Source organism: Anas acuta, chromosome 12, assembly GCF_963932015.1.
Source record: "Anas acuta chromosome 12, bAnaAcu1.1, whole genome shotgun sequence".
NCBI classification, from domain to species: Eukaryota; Metazoa; Chordata; class Aves; order Anseriformes; family Anatidae; genus Anas; species Anas acuta.
Window position 1 is genome coordinate 15,886,585 of NC_088990.1, and position 18,718 is coordinate 15,905,302.

Consider the following 18,718-nt stretch of genomic DNA (forward strand, 5'->3'; position numbering starts at 1 on the left):
GTGATATATGTATGATTAATTGCCTAAATGTACCATAAAGCCCTCATACACTTATCTTCCAAGCAAAACTAAGTGCTCTAGAGAATGTAGTACTGATGCTTGAGACCAGGGAATGTGCTTCTGAGCAGTGACTCTCAAAGGACCCTTTTTTCAGGGGGAAGAGAATTAGAGTCTACAGACTATTTGCTACTTTTCTCTTTCCCAAAGTGTACAACCTTCTGTATGAGACATGTCAGAAGAAATCTGTCAGCCAGCGAAGAATCCTCCTTGATAGCAAACTAGACCATAAATAATGCCCTCTACACAGCACAGAAAATTCACAAACTGAGGGGAAAAAAACAATACAGAATTATTAATTGCCTCTTTAAGAATATAAAACCACTCTGCTGCTTGGAGCAGTGCAGCTCTTTAGGATCTTTATCTGCTAATGACCACTGGATTCTGAGGGGCTAGGGTTGTCTTCCCAATTATTTAAGAACCTGAAGCAGTCTTTGAGTGACGATTATTAAAAAGGAAAATCAAAGCAATTTGCTATACTGTGCATTAAAATGATTGTTTTATGGTACTGTGTTTTTATGTAATTTAACACTTAGAAAACTAAAGACCGATTAAACTTAAAAAATCTGTTTTCTGCTATTTCCAAGGTTTTCTTTCAAAGTCAAGAATATTTTGGTTATTTTGAAAAAATCTTTAAGGAGATTTCTCTCAGAAGTGGGTAATATGCTATACCTTTATTTCTCTTTGGGCTATACGGATTTGAAAAAGCATGGCCTCCTATGGAGAAAAGGCAGTGCTGAAGGACTGTGCTTCTGTTTGTACAGAAACTCAAGCTGAGCAGGACCACTGTTGTTCCTGCTCTTCTTCCATTGCATGCTAGCTGTGTGCTGATCGGATTGTAGCTGGTTGTTGAGTAGTTACCTTGCTGGACTGTGGGATTTCTGCTCCAGTCCACCTGTACCCCAGGCAATTAGAGCTGGGGGGTGGAAGAGGCTTGCAAGTGACCTTCAGCTGACAGGCTCATTTATACCCAGGCCTCAAGAAAAGACTGGTGCACCTCCCTTAATTCCAATACCTCCAATAAAAGCAAAAGACTGCAGATTAATTTGTGTTGAGAGGAATCTTTAGAAGCAGGGTTGATTTCAGAGCTTGATCAGGTTTGCTCATGGCCTTGTCAAGTCTGGTGTTGAATATCTCTACAGCTGGAGATTTCACCGTCCCTCTCTGGCACAGACGTGAGAGAAAAAGAAGACTCCTTGTTTTGTGGCAATGATGTGAGGGAAAAGGATCCTCTTCCACTGCAATTGTATTGAATGGATCTGTGATTTTTTCCAACAACACCTGTTAAATGTTTACTGACTCTGTTTTCCAACAGAATCTGTCAAATGGGGAAACTTGTGGTCTTTCTCTTATATAGGCAGTCACTTCAGAGTCTGGTTTCAGTATTGTATCCACTAGAATTTCAATATTTGGAAAAGCAAAGCTTTCCCTAGAGATCGGTAGCAAGCATCACCTCTCAGAAATGTGAGCAGCATTCTCCATAAATCCTTCTGTGGCTACACTGACCTTTAGTTGGGTGTGTGTATAACAACTCCCAATTCATCTGGACGGTTGCAAATTAGAAATTAGTAGCTGAGACGAACACTCTCCACGCTAAAACATAGCTATATGCTTTTGCTCTGGCTGAAGGCTGAGAAACATTTGCTTGGTATTTGCCTGGGTGGAAAGAGGTAAAGCACTTAATAAAGACACAGCTAGTAGTAGAGAAGCAGTCTGAGCTCATCATCAGACCACAGAAACAACTCAGACTGGTTTTAGCATGCTGTCTAAAGAAAGGCCTGGAAAGGAATTTTTGTCTGAGAAAGTTTTGAAGATAGGCACTGTCTTGGGATCTTTGTGCTCATAAAATTGAACTTCCCACATTTTCATGCCTTAGCAGAGTTGCACCAAAAAGCCTGAATCCATGGAGTATTTATTTACTGTCTGTTCATCACCAATAAGCACTTGTGATCTGCACCCACCAGTGATGTAGAAAGAGAAGTGATAAAATAAAGCACATTACTTAGACATCTGGTTCATATTTGTAGACATAAAGGCGATTCTGGAAGGTTGGGAATAGGTACATTGGGAAAATGCTGATCCAGAAAAATACTGGACACTGAGGTGTTGCTGAATGTAATCAGATTGAATGAAGTCAGTAACGTTCAGCTGTAAAATGAATTGCCAAGGATTTGATTTTAACCATGTGGCCAGGCTGTTACATTGTAATACAAATTGTAAATAGCATGGGAGTTCATCTTTTTGCCAAGCTGGAGAATGGGAGAACAGCAACTTCCTTGCTTTGTGAAACATCAGCTAGAATAAAAGTGGCCAGCGTTGCACCTGACGGAGCATTGGTAATCTCCCCACATCCAAATGAATAATTAGCTGAAATAATTACCAGCCTTGAGATGAATTCTCACACTTTTTTGCCCGTGACAGTATCAAGGATAACAGGTGTTGAGAGTGCCTTGAAGGGACAAAGATTAAAGATTATTTCATTATCTGGATTCCTTTAGGCAGAGAAGTCTTGCATTTTATCCTGTCATGCACAGAAAGGTCTAAGCAGCATCTCGTTCTCCTCATGCTTTGGCAGTTTTGAAGCTAAGCTTTTGACAGAGAGTGAATATTGTTTAATCTGGGAGAATGGTCTGTCCTTGAGAATTCAGTAATCTCTGTCACTGCACAGGCTGATTCCTGCTCAGAGGCCCAAGGAAAACTGCAAGTAAGGATGCTGCAAGGATAATAAAAGGAAGACTTCTGCACACTGAGATTTAGATTACTTAGAAAAGAAAGTATTTTATCAATTAATTTACTTGGAGCCTTGCCGATGAAATATTGTGTATGTTTCAAGCTCATCGTTTCAATACTTGCAAACTAGCATGGTGAGGAATGCTAATAGGATTTCTTTCTGTTCTGCCATTTCCTTGTGCATGTATCTAGATAAGATTTGTTTTGGTGGTTATGCTCAGAGGCCAGACTGCATCAGGGCAAGCATCTATAAGGTGTGTGCACTAGGAAATACCACCTTTTACTTCTTCATTGGAAGGCTATGTCAGAAACTGTAAACTTTCCAATGCACTATGACCTGTCCTCAGCTGGATATTCTGCTATTCCAAATATTCTGGAATTATTATCATAATTTCCCAACTCTTTTCCATTTCACAGCAGTGACCTGCAGAAATAATGCATCTCAACCCTGTAGTAGAGTTTGCTATATTCTTACTACAGGCCACAAGGCACACCTGCATTTTACCCATGACAGAATGGTACAAGTTACTCTTGAATCCCAAGATGATGTGGTGGATAGTGAGGAAGAATGGGATGGATGGAATTGATGGAAATTGGCTATTACAAACGCTCGTGTTCATAAACATTTCTGCATTTGAGCTTGACTTTTTTCCTCTTCATGTTTTCTCCTCAAACTCCATTATAATTAGAAGGAGATTTTTGCCCAGTTGGTGCATATTTGATTAATGATCTTTCTTTACACTTTCTTTACCAGTGTTACCCCATAAAGAAATATCTTTCCTTTTGTTGTATTTCAGTTCTGAGAGCTGTCTGCTTTTTCTTTGAGACTTGATGAAAACCCTTACATGTTAGATTATACCTTTTTAAGCTAGTTGCTGGCCCCTTTCCTCCCTTTGACATTCATCTGCGACTCCCTTTGTATTCAAGAATGGTCATGTGTTCCTGTCTACAGGCGTGGAATAGCAGCAAAGAGAAAAAGCAACACAGATTACAGATGTAAAGTTGGATGAAGGACTTAAGTGAGGTGATTTTCTTTGATGCACGTTATTTCTGCCTTTTGCCAAGGTGGCCACAGAGGACCACGGCAAGCGAATACTAGTCAGACATTTGTGAGTAGATCGTGTTTGAAAAAAGTTCAGGCTGGCTTCTCTTTTCCATGCAGAGCAGTTTTCTCAGTTCTAATTATGCTTCTCTTTGCATTTCATGTAGTAATGTAGTATTGCTCATATACTTTAGAAGATACTTTTTTTTTCTCCCTATGGTTACTTAAGAAAACCCTTAGCTAATTAATTCAGGCCATAAATATTCATCATTAATTAATATTTTCAGTATGGATATGTAGTACACTTACTGAGAAAAGCTATCTACAATTAAAGAAATAATAATAGAAGTGAAAGATAAATTGACTATGCAGAATTCCTGGATTTTGGCTGGATGCGACTTAAGTGCAAACAGATGCAATTCCAGTATTCACTGTTCTTCATAAGGTGGAAAGTACTAAGTATTTTCCAAGCTCAAGGAACCAGGCTTTAATGAAAACATTCTGATACTCGTGCAAAAAAAATCGAAGACTTGCAAGACTTCAGCTGAAAAGATCAAAGTCTTGTTTGAATAAATGTTGTTGTATTTTGCCTTTAGGGGACTAAACCGATCTGTCTTCCCAGCGATGATTCCACCAGCTTTCATTGGACTCTCCCTATGTTTTCCTGGGTCATGCTTTGAGAGCATCAAGTGTTTTTCCTCTGAGTGTGCAGTCTGATGGCATTAACGTCATATTAAAGAAAGAAAGGTCATGCTCTGCCATTATTTTTTCCAAATGGTTTGAACAGTCCCAGTGACTTTGAATAAGCTGCTTGTCCAGGAGTTTGTAAAAATTAATTATAAGTTTTAACTGCTGTTCATAGTCAGAGAATTACGCTGTCCTGAGCTAGGTCAACACAACAGGAAAAGAATAAACCTTTATAGCATACCTTTCCTGAATAGCTAGGAAAGGGGGGTAACCTGTGGGAACTATGCTAGTGCTTAAGGAAAGCACACTATATTTAAAACAACCTATGGTAATGCCTATTCTGCTTGCTTACAGAGGTTCCTCTGAGATAATGGGGATTGTTAATATGTACGTGGGGTGAACCTGGATATTATTGAATGACTGTAATGCAGTTTGTAAGTCAAATGGTTTAATATTGCTGGAGAATTTAGAGAGAATTCCTAAAAGGTGCAAAAGATGTCCAGCTCCCCAGAGGATCTGGGTACTTCAGGGTACTCTGCACAGTGCAGTTTTCATGTCTGCATGCCCTGAGGGAGAGTGGAAAGATTTGTCTGCTCTCATTGTAGAAGGTAGTTATTTGTGAAATCAGAAAATCTCAAACTCTCTTGGTGACCTTCCCAAAATTCTTTACTTAAAGAATACACCCATAAAACAGATGGCTGTACTGAGGTCTGGAGCCAGACTCACAAGGGTGTATACATGTATATACGGAAGTAGAGTAATGGCATCATGGTGAAACCTATTTTTGTTGAGCACTGAAGAACTTGAGACATCCCTGCTGATTCTTGCATGGAACTCCGCTTCTGCTTGCCAAGGCGATTCCCAGCAGACAGGATGTTCCTGGGAGCTAACTTGATGGGCTCTGTGCTGCATTTCAGGTCTAACACATGCTTGGTAATCTGTTTCAAAACCACACAATACAGATATCTTTTAAGAAGGAAGTTGAACATGCAAAGAATTAAGGTAGCGCATTGATGAGAGTGAAGCTATTTTGAATAAGAACAAACACCCGTAGGCTTTCGGGATTTTAGTACAGAATTTTGAAAAAACATCAAAGGAGGGAAAAAAAATAAATACTGGTTTTGCAGCTATTGACATTTCAAATTTCATTTAACAACAGCAATATCATTTGTATATTTCACACTCTGTGATTTCCTTAGCAAGATATGCATTTACTCTTCAGTGTAGACTTCTTGCATTGAATTGCTGAAAATATAGGAAAGTTGGTCTTGTTTCAGTTGCAGTAACTATAGTTTGCCTTTCCTGTGCCTGATATGTGAAACATATGAGCAAGCAACTCAAGACAATGCAATAAGTAGCTGGTAAATTGACTTAGGATGTGAGTGCTTTATGCTTTTTGTGAAGTTTTTTTTCCTTGCTTCTACATTTCTTTACAAGTACAATGTAACAAATGAAACTTTAGCCACCTGTGATTTATGTGTTTACCTTTTAAAAATATGCAGATTTTTATGGTAAACATGATCAGCTATTTTTCATTCTCAACACTAATAAGAGATGTATGTGTCTACTAACAGAATCTGACGAGGTTAATAATTTAGGGTTGTTGACAGGTTTTCGATGAAGAAAGCATTTTCCTTAGGTAAGCGCCCTATTTGAGTCTTAGTGAGTTTATCTCTTGTCACTTCATGTCACTTCCTTCAATGTATGAATGCTTCCACTAAAGGACATAGGTTGATTTTTTTCACCATATTAGAAAATGCAGTACACAGACAGATGGTATTCTGTCTAATAGTGTGTGTAGAACATTAATATAACAGAATCACAAAGACGACTGCAATACATCTACAGAATTTACCAGCTCTGTAAGGAGTCCATGTTGTTATTTTTTAAGACTTGACTCAGATATTGTAATTTCATTTGATGTCTAGTAGTTGATGTCACATGCAGTATAAAGCCTTAACTATAAGGTTTCTGGATATGCGATTTGTGTATTTTTTATGTTCTTCAAGGTGCCTTGAACTGCCTTTCAACTTTAAGATGGTTAAATCCTAGGGGTTAAGGAATCAAAATGAGAAAGGGGAGAAGATGGAACCCATCAAGATTGCTGCTTCTCCATCCCTCTGGGCTGAGCATTATTAGTTTGAGCTTGAGTAACAGGAAGAAAAGGAAGAAGAAAAACCGTCCACCCTGCTTTTAGTGTTAGCTGGGTTAGTGCTCAGGAAAACTAAGCTCTCTGGAGGAAAGCTTGGTAGGTACTTCAGGAAATGGTTGTGGTTTGAACAGTTGCTTTGACAAAACAGATCAAATGGCATAGGGCATAGTCATGGCCACAGTATTCATGGTATGCTAAAACCACATCTGTAAAAAGTACATGCATGTATATATGCAGGCTGTCTGTAAACACACAAAATCTCTGAAGGCACAGGCAGGAAAGGGTAATCTTTTTAAAACCAGGAATTTTTCCTCCATCAGTGTTGGACATCTTACTATAAAAATAAGATTGCCAAAAGTGAATAAAAGAAGATTTCAGCAGTATCATGAGGTCCCATGATGGCAGTGGAACATTTGTTTGTAAATTCTCCATTGACCTGGGACCAATTAGAAAAAATCTTCAAGCTTGATAATGTTCTAGATACAGAACACTTGATAATTGTGTAGCTTTTGCTGGAAGATAAGCATGATGGGAAATAAAACCAAAGATACTTTGGGAGAAATTAGGATACAACTGCCCTGTGACTTTCTTCTTACTCATTTTGATGGCTGCTGAATAGTATCAGGAGTCATCACAGTCCTGTACATCTTCCATTTCCATGTATACTAGATTCATAGAAACAGAATCTAGATTTGCATCATTTTAAGACTTGCTACTTTGTGTTACACGTATTAGCTTTTCCATTGTAGCTTATTTAGAGCTATGCAAATTAAAAAAAAAAAAAAGTATAATCCACTCTTTTTTTTTTTTTTTACCAACATGAAAGCTGTTACTTGTTGATGCTATTGAAGAACACATTATCAACGCAAAAAAAAAAAAAAAAAAAAAAGAGAGAGAGCTAACTGGCATTCTGAGACCAGAAAGACAAGTTTCTGAAGTTTTTTTTTCAGGGGGCAGTAGGATTCTAGTCACCCAAAGCTTAGTATTTCATGGAAGAAATGGTTCTAATTTTTCAGCAGTTGAGGAAAGTAGCAGAAGAACTGGACTACATAAGAATAGAGATATGAAGAGGTGACTAATATTTTCAAATTGCACAAATCTCCTATTAAAATTACCTTACTCAAGGTCCCATTTTCTTTCTTTATAAAGCCTCAAACACTTTATACCAAGCTCTTAAAATATGGGAACTAATTGTAAAGAAAAGTGTCTTTGTTCTGAAGTTCTTTCTAATACACATCACATTTTGAAGTAGGTAGTGAAGTTGTTAACTAAAGTTGTTTCTCTCACCCAGTCATTATATAGCTCTCAAAGCAGATGCAGGTGAACAGGTTGCCATTAGCAAGGGTTTCATCCCAGTTTTCCAGAATAGATGACTAAATTTGGTGTAGTTTCTCAAGGAACATAATTTTCCTTAGCGTGTTGCATTTGTTTAGTTTAAATAGGTATTAAGAGACAAACTAAGCAGCTGCATTTTGCAACTTTTAATGTCTCCAGTATGGTCCTAATTATAGTATCTTATAGTCATCTGAAGATGATCTAGCCGAGGAGGGATTCTGTCTGTATGCAAACTGAGCTGTGTCACCTATGGGTCGACTGGCTAAACAGACACCCTTAGTGAACCTAGAGAAGAAAGCTGCTGGAGGGAGATTTGTCCTCTTCTCTCCTTTGTTAGGTGATCTGATTAGCAGTGGTAGATTTCAGACCTAAGCCCTACACAAAATAAAACCGAGATGCTCAGAAATGAAAATTCCCGTCTCATAGGGACTTCTGGCTCTTGCACACCCATCCCCCTCAGTGGAGTGAAAAGGCTAGGTACATATTAGGAGTAGCGTTAGTAGTTGACAGAGCAAAGGCTGGCAGTTTTCAATTTGCAGTGGGGAAAACCACAATTCATTTCACTCTCCCAAGTAAAATTCCCTCAACTTACATAAAAATAATTAACATAATTAACATGTACATTTTAATAATTCCTTTTTTTTTTTTTTTTAAGACATTGATTCTTTATCATTTTTTCTCTCCCCCTTGTACCTCTGCTTTCATTCTTCCCACACAAATCACTGTTTCTCCAGCATCTAGAACTATTGCTCAGCATCCCCAAAAATGGTGCTGTTGCTGGGTAACTCCATTAATGTCAGGGGCCTGTTAAAATTTTAACCATCAACTATGATGTGTTTTGGAGAAGCAAACCACCAAAGATTTCCAGAACTCTATGGTTTAGTTTGCGAAATGCTTTAAGCAGTCAGTGCCACCAAGGAATTCAGCGTTAAAGGATGACAGCTTCTTTGACTTAGGCCCAGGATCTTGGGAGGCCCATTGTGATAATTATCCTGTATGAATACCCTGACCTGGTCAGTGTGCTTGTTTGGTCTCTGTTTTTACATACATTTTATAATACTATTATTTGTATTGTAATGTAATACTATTATTTCGTAATAAAGCACCTGTTTTTGTCATTGAAAGGGCCTATGGAAAAGCTAAATGGAGTTGGTGTAAATATTTTTAAATAAAATAAAATCTAGGGATTAGTTAAAAGTTGTGCAAAGCTTGGACATTTTAAAGAGAGGTATGATTCTTTTGATGAATAGGAAATGTGTTAAGAAATTCTGATTAATTATTAATCTATTGAAAAAGGAGCTGGAAATATTAATATTTTATACTGGAGATATTTTTATAAAATCATCTTGTAGTTGGTTAGTTAGCTGGTTAGAGTACAGCTTCAAACAATCTATAGAAACAAGCGAATCCTCCTTTATCTCAAATATAATTAGCCATTTAAATGTCTTGGGTCAATTTATTAACACTTTATTCATCGGGGTGTAACTTTTATTAGGCTTTATTGCTATCAGAAATTATATCCTACACAAATACAATAGAGATTTAAATGTTCTGTAGAATGAGCCAATGCTTCCTGACTTTATTGCATAGTATTGTAATGAACCTTGACCAGCTGTAGATTTGATAAGTGTAAAATATTACTGCTTGCTGCTAATTTTGTTCCTTTTTAATGACTGATAATCCATGTCGATTTAGTGTGATAGTCACAATCCAATACTGTTTTCCTGCTATAAATGTGATTGTAACAGGAGCTATTAAGTGTGTCTGCATAATAAAATTAGTCAGGGAAGCTCTGTATATTGTTTCCAGGTCTTTGGATTTTCATTATAGTAGTGGAACTTGTTAGACTGTAAAGCTTGATGGTTGCCAGCTCAGACAGGAGGCTCTTTGCTACTTCCCTGCCAAGCGAGGGGGTAATGATGCTGCACTAAGAAGTCTGTTTTCACTGTTCTGGAAAATTCATCGTATATAAACATACGGTATAATTCTGGGGAGACTCTGAAAGGTGTCACAGGTGAAGAAAGGGAGGAAACTCATTCAGGCAACCAAGTATTGCAACTGTGTAAGTTTAGAGAGAAACTTGGCAGCTGAATGTCTGTGTTGGGAAAAGGCAATCGTGGCAGCTCTCGGTAATCCTGCAACACTGATGAGTCAAATGGTCACATTTGTCATGATGCCAAGGTGCATGCATGAAGGGATCCTAGGGAGGAAACCTAGGCAGCCACTGTCTCTTTTCCTTTATCACTCTGTCCAGCAGCACACTGCACCTGTAGAAAATGAGCTGTTGTGTCAGACAAATTCTAAGAAGCACTTCCTTATAGGCTTGGTTTTGGTCTCATTTGATCTTGCCTAATTTGGAGGCTTCTATTTCATTTTTCCTTGGCCTCTAGGTTTGAAGTGGAGATATTTTTTTATAGGAATAAATGAAATTCCAACTGTGAGAATGATCAAAAAGCATTTTCTGTAACTTAAAAGAAAAAAAAACAAACTCCAGAAAATTATATTTTTTTAGAGTGAATAGCTATGTGATCTCTCCTGATACCTTGGCAGAATAAGTAACTAAAACCTGTACTCACATCAGGGTAGCATCTCAAAAGAAACCATCCTGCACTAACACCTTAATGCCTGAAATCTTCTTAATTATCTTACTAAAAAGTTAACAGGAAATTCTGTCATTGACATCAGTGTAGGCAAGATTTTGTCGACAGTAGTTATGGCTGGCAAGCCACCGCTGCCCTGGTGTGATAGCTTTGCTGTGTCCCCTTCAACTAACTGCCCAGGAAGGCCCAGCAGTGCTGACTGCTGGGGAAGGACAAGAGCTACTTTCACCGTCAAAGAACTCTTTTCACTGGTACCGCTGGCTGAAGACAGGCTTCTATGTAATTAGCAGTTTATAGGAGCAGTTTGTAACTTTTCACTGGCTGGCAAAACAGTAGTTCATAGCTCTTGATAAAAGGCAGGAATAAACCTAAGGCTTCACAGCCTTCCACATTATTTCCAAAATTACCTCCAACACTTGGACAATCTCCTCCAGGAGGTAGTGGGAGGGGGGGGGGGGTGCAGAAAGCAAAGCGACATGTGTGAAGTTAACTCACTCCTTTAGCCTAAGGTTTACATGTGGACATTTCTGAGTTTCTGCATACAGGGACGTTTCTGCATTATCCAGCCCTGCTATGCTAGGGAGCACACAGATGTTCTCTTGCAACCCTGCCATGGATGCTTCTAATGCTTAGTGTGACATAACAAATGATACTGAAAAATTTTAGTATTGGCTTTTCTGCAGAGATCTTCAGGACACCAATTATGGCTGATACATACTCCTTGGAGGGCTTCCACAAGCATTTCTAGGAGTCAAAGGGCTATTTGCTGTGCTGGCTCAGTCCTCTACCCAGCACTACTTGAATCATGCTCTGTGCAACAGTTTGGGGAAATGCTGGCTGCTACAGGGCTGCTTCTTGCTGGAGGACAAAATGCTGAGAGACAAGTTGATGTGTGCTGCGTATCTGAAATCTGGCTGACATCAGTGGGAGGTGGAGGGGCTAGTCAGTGCACCTGCAAATTAGTGCGTCTGTGTGTAATTGGGGCTGTTTCATCGGTGTTCCTAGGGACTTTGTAAAAAAATCCAGTAACTGGCTCCTTTATGCCTCTAGAGCAAAATATCTTTTGGGTGGGGAGAAGACATTCCCTGGGCTCAAAGACATAAAAAAAGGGGACCTATTCACCAATTTATTATAAAACAAGTTATTTCAATAAGTTTCTAATGGTCCATTCAATTTTTTGCTAGTTGAAGATGTCCCGTACAGATTTAACTCTGCTCTTTTGCTCTAGCTCAGCAAGAACACTAATACAAAAGGCATTCCTTGCAAATAAACACTGCACAGATACAAAGAAATACTGTGCAAAACCTAAGCCACGCAATGAGCTTCAGAAAGATCAGACCCACAGATGTGCTGACTGAAGTTTAAGAGGCAACGTAACAGATGTACAAAGCTGTAGATCAGAGGGGATATAAAACAGTTAAACTTGCTTAAAGGCACAATGTGTCACAATCTAACGATTACATGCATCCGAAGCCCGACAGAAGAGGGAACATACGCTCAGCTATGTGCTCTTGGCTGTAGGCATGCCAGGAAGATTATAAAAATGCCATGCTGTGATATGTTGCCCTCCTGCCTGAAAGGCTACCATTAAGCTGCTTATTTACTGCACCTATTCAGGCAGCAGTGCGGTTCAGAGTGCTACCTGTCTTCTTGTTGGATAAATTAGTTGTGGATATCACAGGATTATTGCTGCCTATTGTTCAGTCTGGTGAAGGTGGGAAGAGATGAAAGACGCTGATCTGACCTTGTAATGTTTTGTGTAAAATAAGAGATGCTTCTTCTTCATAGTGCATGTCAGAGTTGATCTTGGTAGGGCTGATTGTGTTTATTAGTTTGGAGTTAAATTAAAAAGGATAATGTAATAACAAAGGAAAATCTTTATTATTCATATGCATATATAAATGAGATAAATGTATGAATGAGATAAAATGTATACATATATATAAAGGGAGAAAGACGCAGGGGGAAAATATATAGAGGTGTGGAGAAAAGTCCATGTCACTAGAGCTTTGTAGTCTTTTTCTGGCTTTGTAAATCTGCACTGCTTGAAATGAAATCTTCAGGAGTACACACAGGAAAACTTAGCCAACCCTTCAACTCTAAATGGTTTATTGTTTTTGTATAAATTGTTTTGTCCTCTATTTTATCATACATGGAGCTGTGAACTTTAAATTAGTGATAACAGAAATCGACAAGTATAGCATTAAAAAATAAACCATACAGCCCTACAGGCTTAATTATGAAGTGAGCAGGAAGATAGACACAGAAAATCCTGTTATAAAAATTTACCTCACATAATATAAATAAAAGATTGTCTTCCACTGATAGTCTATAGATCAAAAGGATAATATAAAATGACTACTCTGATATTTATTTTTCCTTTATTATGTGTATAAACTATACATTTCTCATTTGTTATGTCTTCTACATATACACAGTTAGAGATAAATAAATATATATATAAAATGAGGGCTACATGGCTATATATGACTATCTGTAAGCACCTGTGTTTTCATGTCATCGTTAGAGATGTTTTTTCATTGTCAGAATGTAAAAACAAAAATTAAAGTATTCTGATAATATGGCAAGTTGAATGTAAATTGGATAAATAAAAACAATAATTATCAATATAAATTTAGTTTAGAAATTTTGATTCTGAAGATTAGGGATGTTTTAGATAATTGCTAAATATCAGATCCTAATTATGGCAGTATATATTGCATCTAAAATATAAATGCATTATATTTAGGGGGGGGGGATTCTTTTTCCAGGTGAACCTTCCCTATCTGGAACAATTTTAAATGTCTTTGGTGTTGTACATTAATGGCCAAAAGTTGAATTTTAACATCAGTAGTCAGTAAGTATGATTTCCTTGATGGTTACACAAAAACAGGCCTAAAGTCTGTGTCAGTCCATTTGAAGTGAAGATCTGAAATGTTCTGAATTTTCAGCTAAACTTTTTTTTTTTATTACTAGCAAAGAAAAGAGGAGGAAAGAATCTAAGAGAAACAGGTGCAACTCTCTCCTTCCTTCCTTGAGCTACTTATTTGATCATTTTCGAATGCCATTATAAAAACTGCCAGAATAGCAATCAATGTTCAGCCAGTAAAATTTTCGCACATTAGAAGTAGCTATCCTGTGACAGGAAATCAGGCTTCAAGGACAAGGCAAGAAATAATAGCACCTTTTTAATAAGAGCTTACTAAAAATAAACCTCAGTATTTTTCCTGGTTACATCGCAGAATACATGGTGCCCTCAGTGATGGGATCAACAGAAAAGTATCAGACTGTAAAGCATAGGATTGTGCTAATGAGGTAATTCCCCATTTCCTTATTTGTTTGCTCATGATTTAGGACCATTCCATGCAAAACCTGGGCTGTGGCAGTCTCCCTGTTAACATCAGTTGGGATGATAGCTCAAGCTGAGCATTACTGATGTTGGCTTACAGCACTGAGCCCTCTTGAAGGGGTATTTTAACTGGCAATTATCGTATTTGGTTATGATCAATCATGAAGGAAATTGACTTGACTCCCAAAAGTCTATATCTCTTAATATCACTATTAGCCAAGCATTTCTTTCCTTGTTCCTTCCTCTCACTCCACCTCCGCCACATGCATTTGCTGAATATAGTACTTCGCAAAAATTAGAACTATTAGCATTAAGACATATTCCTTTAAACTGAATTTAGAATAGAAGACGTGATAAAAACATGATATTGTTTTAATTTATTTTCCATTATGTTTTAGTAAAGAGTCTGCTATATTACAGCAGATCTCTGATTTGTATTTGTCTCTACAGTAACAAGATTCCCCAACCAAGCAATTATTTCCCTAAAACAGGTGCTGTACACTGTATCTGCTTAGCATGGCCTGAAATGTTGATATACCTGTGAAGTCAGCTAATGCTACTATTTTAGCTGCTTCAGATAAAAGGCATCTAAGCAGCGTAATTCTCTAATGCAGTTTGGAAATCTCTGTGATCTCTTTATTTCATGACAAGGTGTCAAAGCCTAGGAAGTATCACCTGTATTGCCAGTCCAAACAGTGCATCTCTGGAATCCATAAAACTTGACTGCAGTAGCACAGGTGTGTCTTGAGACAGTACACTTTATGTTAGCTTCTGATTGAAACTAAGAATTCAGGGAGGTCATTTGGCTTCAATAAAAGTGAAAAAAATAATGAAGAATGAGCCATATGCACTCATGCTAACTCTGATGGAAGGACTGCTAAATCACTGCAGTTGCAATTAATGGTAATCACTGGCAAATCTGCCTTAAATGTATAATTAATCCAAAGCATATAAGTAGTCTGACTGATGTGAATGGAACTCTTAACACACTCGTGTACTCACATACACAAAATTAGTCAGGCACTTGGCTTCTCCAGGAGGGCTGCATGGAAATGCAAAACTCTTCTGCTAAGTCACCATGGGCTCAAGAGAATCGTGCAGTTTAATTATTTTCAGCCAGGGTTAAGGAGGGATGGAAATATCCATTTGTGCCAGAGAAATTCATCCAGATGTCATCTGCAATGGCAGAAACAGTCAGCTCAAGGGAGCAAGCGCAGGTGAGATTTTGGTACATGATGGTTACTTGGGAAGCCGAACTACTTTAAGATGTTAATGCAAGACCAGGGTAATCAGCCTAGGATAAGGCTGAGATTGTTCATTCAAATTTAGAGAGATGTTTCTGTTGGAAAGAGCTGAAGAGAAAATTAATCAGGTGATGTAAATGAGACATAAGAATTGTTTGGGGAGACTTCAAGTACAGCAGTACTACTAGCTAAGATTTAAGCAGATTTCTCATTTTTCACGTGTACCAATCAGCTCCTGAAGCAGCAGCCAACTGCACATCCCCAAAACAGTGGGGTGGTGGAAAGGGCAGCAGATGGGAAGGATCTCAGAGCTGTATAAACTAGAACTAGATCCTGTGAAAAACTGCAGATAATAGGTGAGCAGTAGGGTTAAAAACAGCATGGCTAGAAGTTTGACATCGCTGAGCAACGAAGTTGCTTTAACCTAAACCTGCTAATGAGTTGCAGGAGCACATACAGGTGCCAACAATTTTCACTCATTTTAACTGACTGAGAAAACAACTTTCAGAAAGAAAAATGTAATTGTTAGGGACCTGGATGGGTGGGGGAGTGTTGGTCAGAAAATTAAAATCTGATTAAGAAAATTGGAATTCAGAGTGGGCTTGGTGTGTGCTAATCCTACAAAAATGTGTGCCTCATTGTGCCAGCACTAACACGGCTAATTAAAACAGAAATGTATTGCATTGTCGCTGTATTTGACAGGTAAACCTAGAGAATGTTTGTGTTAATTATATACTGTAATAGCCTTTATTTTCTATATCTCTTATATGATTTATTCCATATCTTTTGTGATGTGAAAATATAACTACTTGCTGATCTCAGCAGTTATGGCTTCAAAAAGCATGTTATTCTGCTTAAACAGTCAGCTCTGATGAGGGACAAAACCACTGCAATTTAACGTACACTTGAAAAATAAGCAAAAACTGCTGTGTTGCTGAGCTGAATATTATTTACAGATTAAGATTCCTTTGGAGAGAAGCTGTGTGAGGCTTTGCTGTACAGACCATCCTTCTTCAAAATATAGCAGATGATGTATAAACGGCACTTTTTTTCATTTATCATATTTTCTATTTTCAGAGAACGATGTGTTCATTAGACCTCAACACAGGACATTCAGGATACTTAAATTCTACAAAATCCTGGAGATAATTGTAGTTATTTAACATGACAGTATTTTTAGACAGTGTATTAACAATGACATGGCATTCAGTCCTGAGCAATAAAGAATTTTTTGATTCTTTTGAACTTTGATAAAGCAAATATTTTTGTTTAGAAATTTTGCAAAACTTGTAAAGTTTCATAGTTCCTTCTACAATGCCCAACAGAAGGCAAATAGTGCAAGGGAGTGCTTGGGTAATCAACATCTTGTGCAGCTCTGGTCCAAATCCACAGAAGTACGAAAAGATACCAGGAAAATATGACTTGCACAGCCTTTCTGGCACCTGAAAAAAGCACAGCTGCCAGAGTGTTACAGGCTTGGTGGCCTCTGGAAAAAGTCCAGTAGATTTGCAATCAAGACTGCAAAGAAATACATGGAAGTTGTGCTCCCAGGTGCTGCAGTGTACTGTATGTGCTCTGATGTTGCCATTTCAAGACAGCACAAGTCAGAAAATCAGTAGGACTCAGCTGCAGATTGGAGCGTAGGCCATCAGGGAGCAGCAAAGGCTGCTCTGCAAGGGCAGATGAGCCAGGAGTCCAAGCAGGCAGCAGAGCTTGCGGGGGCCGTGTCCTCTCCTTCCCTTTCAGGGACAAAGACCCACGCTGCTGAGCGGGACCGGTGCCAGTAAACGTCAGCAGCCACGCTGCAGCGGTGGGGGGACTTTGGGCCAGCCACAATGGCGGGATACGGCCAAGCCAAGGAAATTTTTCGAAAATTGCATTCTCACCTGAACTAGATCTGCACTTGAACCCTTCTTGCATAGTGTGCTGAGTGTTTTGACCACCTCTGGGGGCCTGTGGGAGCTTAGCAAGTTTGGCTTTCGAGTAGCAATTGTAAGCTATGTGCAAATGGCATGGGGAGTGCTTCTGAAGGTACTGAAACAAATGCCTTTTGAATCCTGAATCATGTGGCTAATGCAAAAGCAGTTAAAACTGGCAGTGTTGATGCTTGGCAGCCAGTGGGACATGTTAGAAATTGTTAGAGCATAAACGGAACCTTAGCTCTATAAGTTTCTGCTTTCTTACCAGTCCAATGGGTGCCAGTCCTGTAAAGGTGTCTCCTAGCTTTCTGCTTTAGCAAGAGGATGACTTAGGCTTTCAGCACATTTATCTCCTGCTACTGCTAAGACACCTTGGCTCCTGCCAAAATCATAATCTCTACAAAACCAAATGGCATCAAGCCAGAATCACTTGCAATTTTGTGTGGTCCTGATTTGCGTAACAACCTAGAAATTCTTCAACTAACATGAAGAAGCTTAGTTTAAAAATATTCCTTAAAACATTTTAAAATGTAAGTCTTAAAAACAGTGTCATTTTAAGTAACTTTTCTGTTATTAATCCAGTCAGTGCAAATCTGATCAGCTAAGGTACTCTGAGAGCTTTGCCTTTGTGAACGCTGCACAACTGGGCACGCAGTTACTCAGAGTAGTACTCTGCAATGTAACTGTCCAGAAAGAAGAATGGTGGTACGAGGTCAGCTTGGATCCAGCCTTGTGACGCTTTGTCAATATTGTATTGGGAATTCAGTTACTGTAAGAAACAAGGACATTATGTAGCTGTGAGGAGTTAGAAAATAGATTGTTTATTATGTTATATACCATCAATCAGTTTAGTGAGTAAATTTAAGCTCTAGATGATTTATGTAATTTCTCTCAGAAGCCTCAGTTGGCTCTCTTGCTTAATATTTTAAATATGTTTTAGATAAAATTAACAGCAAAATATAACTATTAGAATTTTTTCCATAAAAGAATTCAGTAGAATACTGAAACACTTTTAAAATTCACATTGTTGTAATTCTAATTATAGTAATTAAATTGATACTGATTAAAAAGATTAATATATAGACAAGTCAGTTCAGGAAAGCTGTATACAATGAATGTGTATAGATTTTGAATTTACCTCAGATTGGAGACAGTTAGTATAATTTAAGATAACTACTTGAAGGTATTTGTCAACAATAACACTACAGATGACATTTAATCTATAAAGGATATCTTAAGCTTGAAATATTCCTCTTTGTGTTTACAGTCTATCTGCAAACACTATTTTATTTTATTCTGTTCAGCATTCTGTAATACTGGACCAAGTCTTTTACAACCTTTGGTATTTTCTTTGCTATGTGAATTCAGTGTTTGGAAAGAGAATTGTGCTTTCTAAGACATCTGTATAATAAAAGGGATAATTTTATATAATTTATATAAATTTATAAGAAGCATCCCCAAGCTCCAATAATAATTCTTTCTGATCAGCTGTGTAACTTAAATATTTAATATGAGAAATTTAAAGTTCAACCTAGAAAGAAGACAGTACTGTCTTAGGACTTATAAAATGTCCTTTAAAAGTTCACTATGTTGAATGACCTTA

The 18,718-nt window shown here is 38.0% G+C and overlaps 2 long non-coding RNA genes across 12 annotated transcripts in view; one reads left to right on the top strand and one right to left on the bottom strand.

Annotated features, from left to right (window-relative positions):
* LOC137863064 (uncharacterized) overlaps positions 1-18,718 on the top strand; it is a 79,392-nt gene that overhangs the window by 33,399 nt on the left and 27,275 nt on the right. For all 11 annotated transcript variants that reach the window (XR_011100660.1, XR_011100664.1, XR_011100666.1 and 8 more), the window contains 2 exons: positions 3,740-3,871; positions 4,426-4,576. This is a non-coding gene — a long non-coding RNA (uncharacterized lncRNA). The remainder of the gene's footprint in view (positions 1-3,739; positions 3,872-4,425; positions 4,577-18,718) is intronic.
* Positions 1-18,718, bottom strand: part of LOC137863065 (uncharacterized) — a 45,723-nt gene that overhangs the window by 26,320 nt on the left and 685 nt on the right. The window lies entirely within an intron of this gene.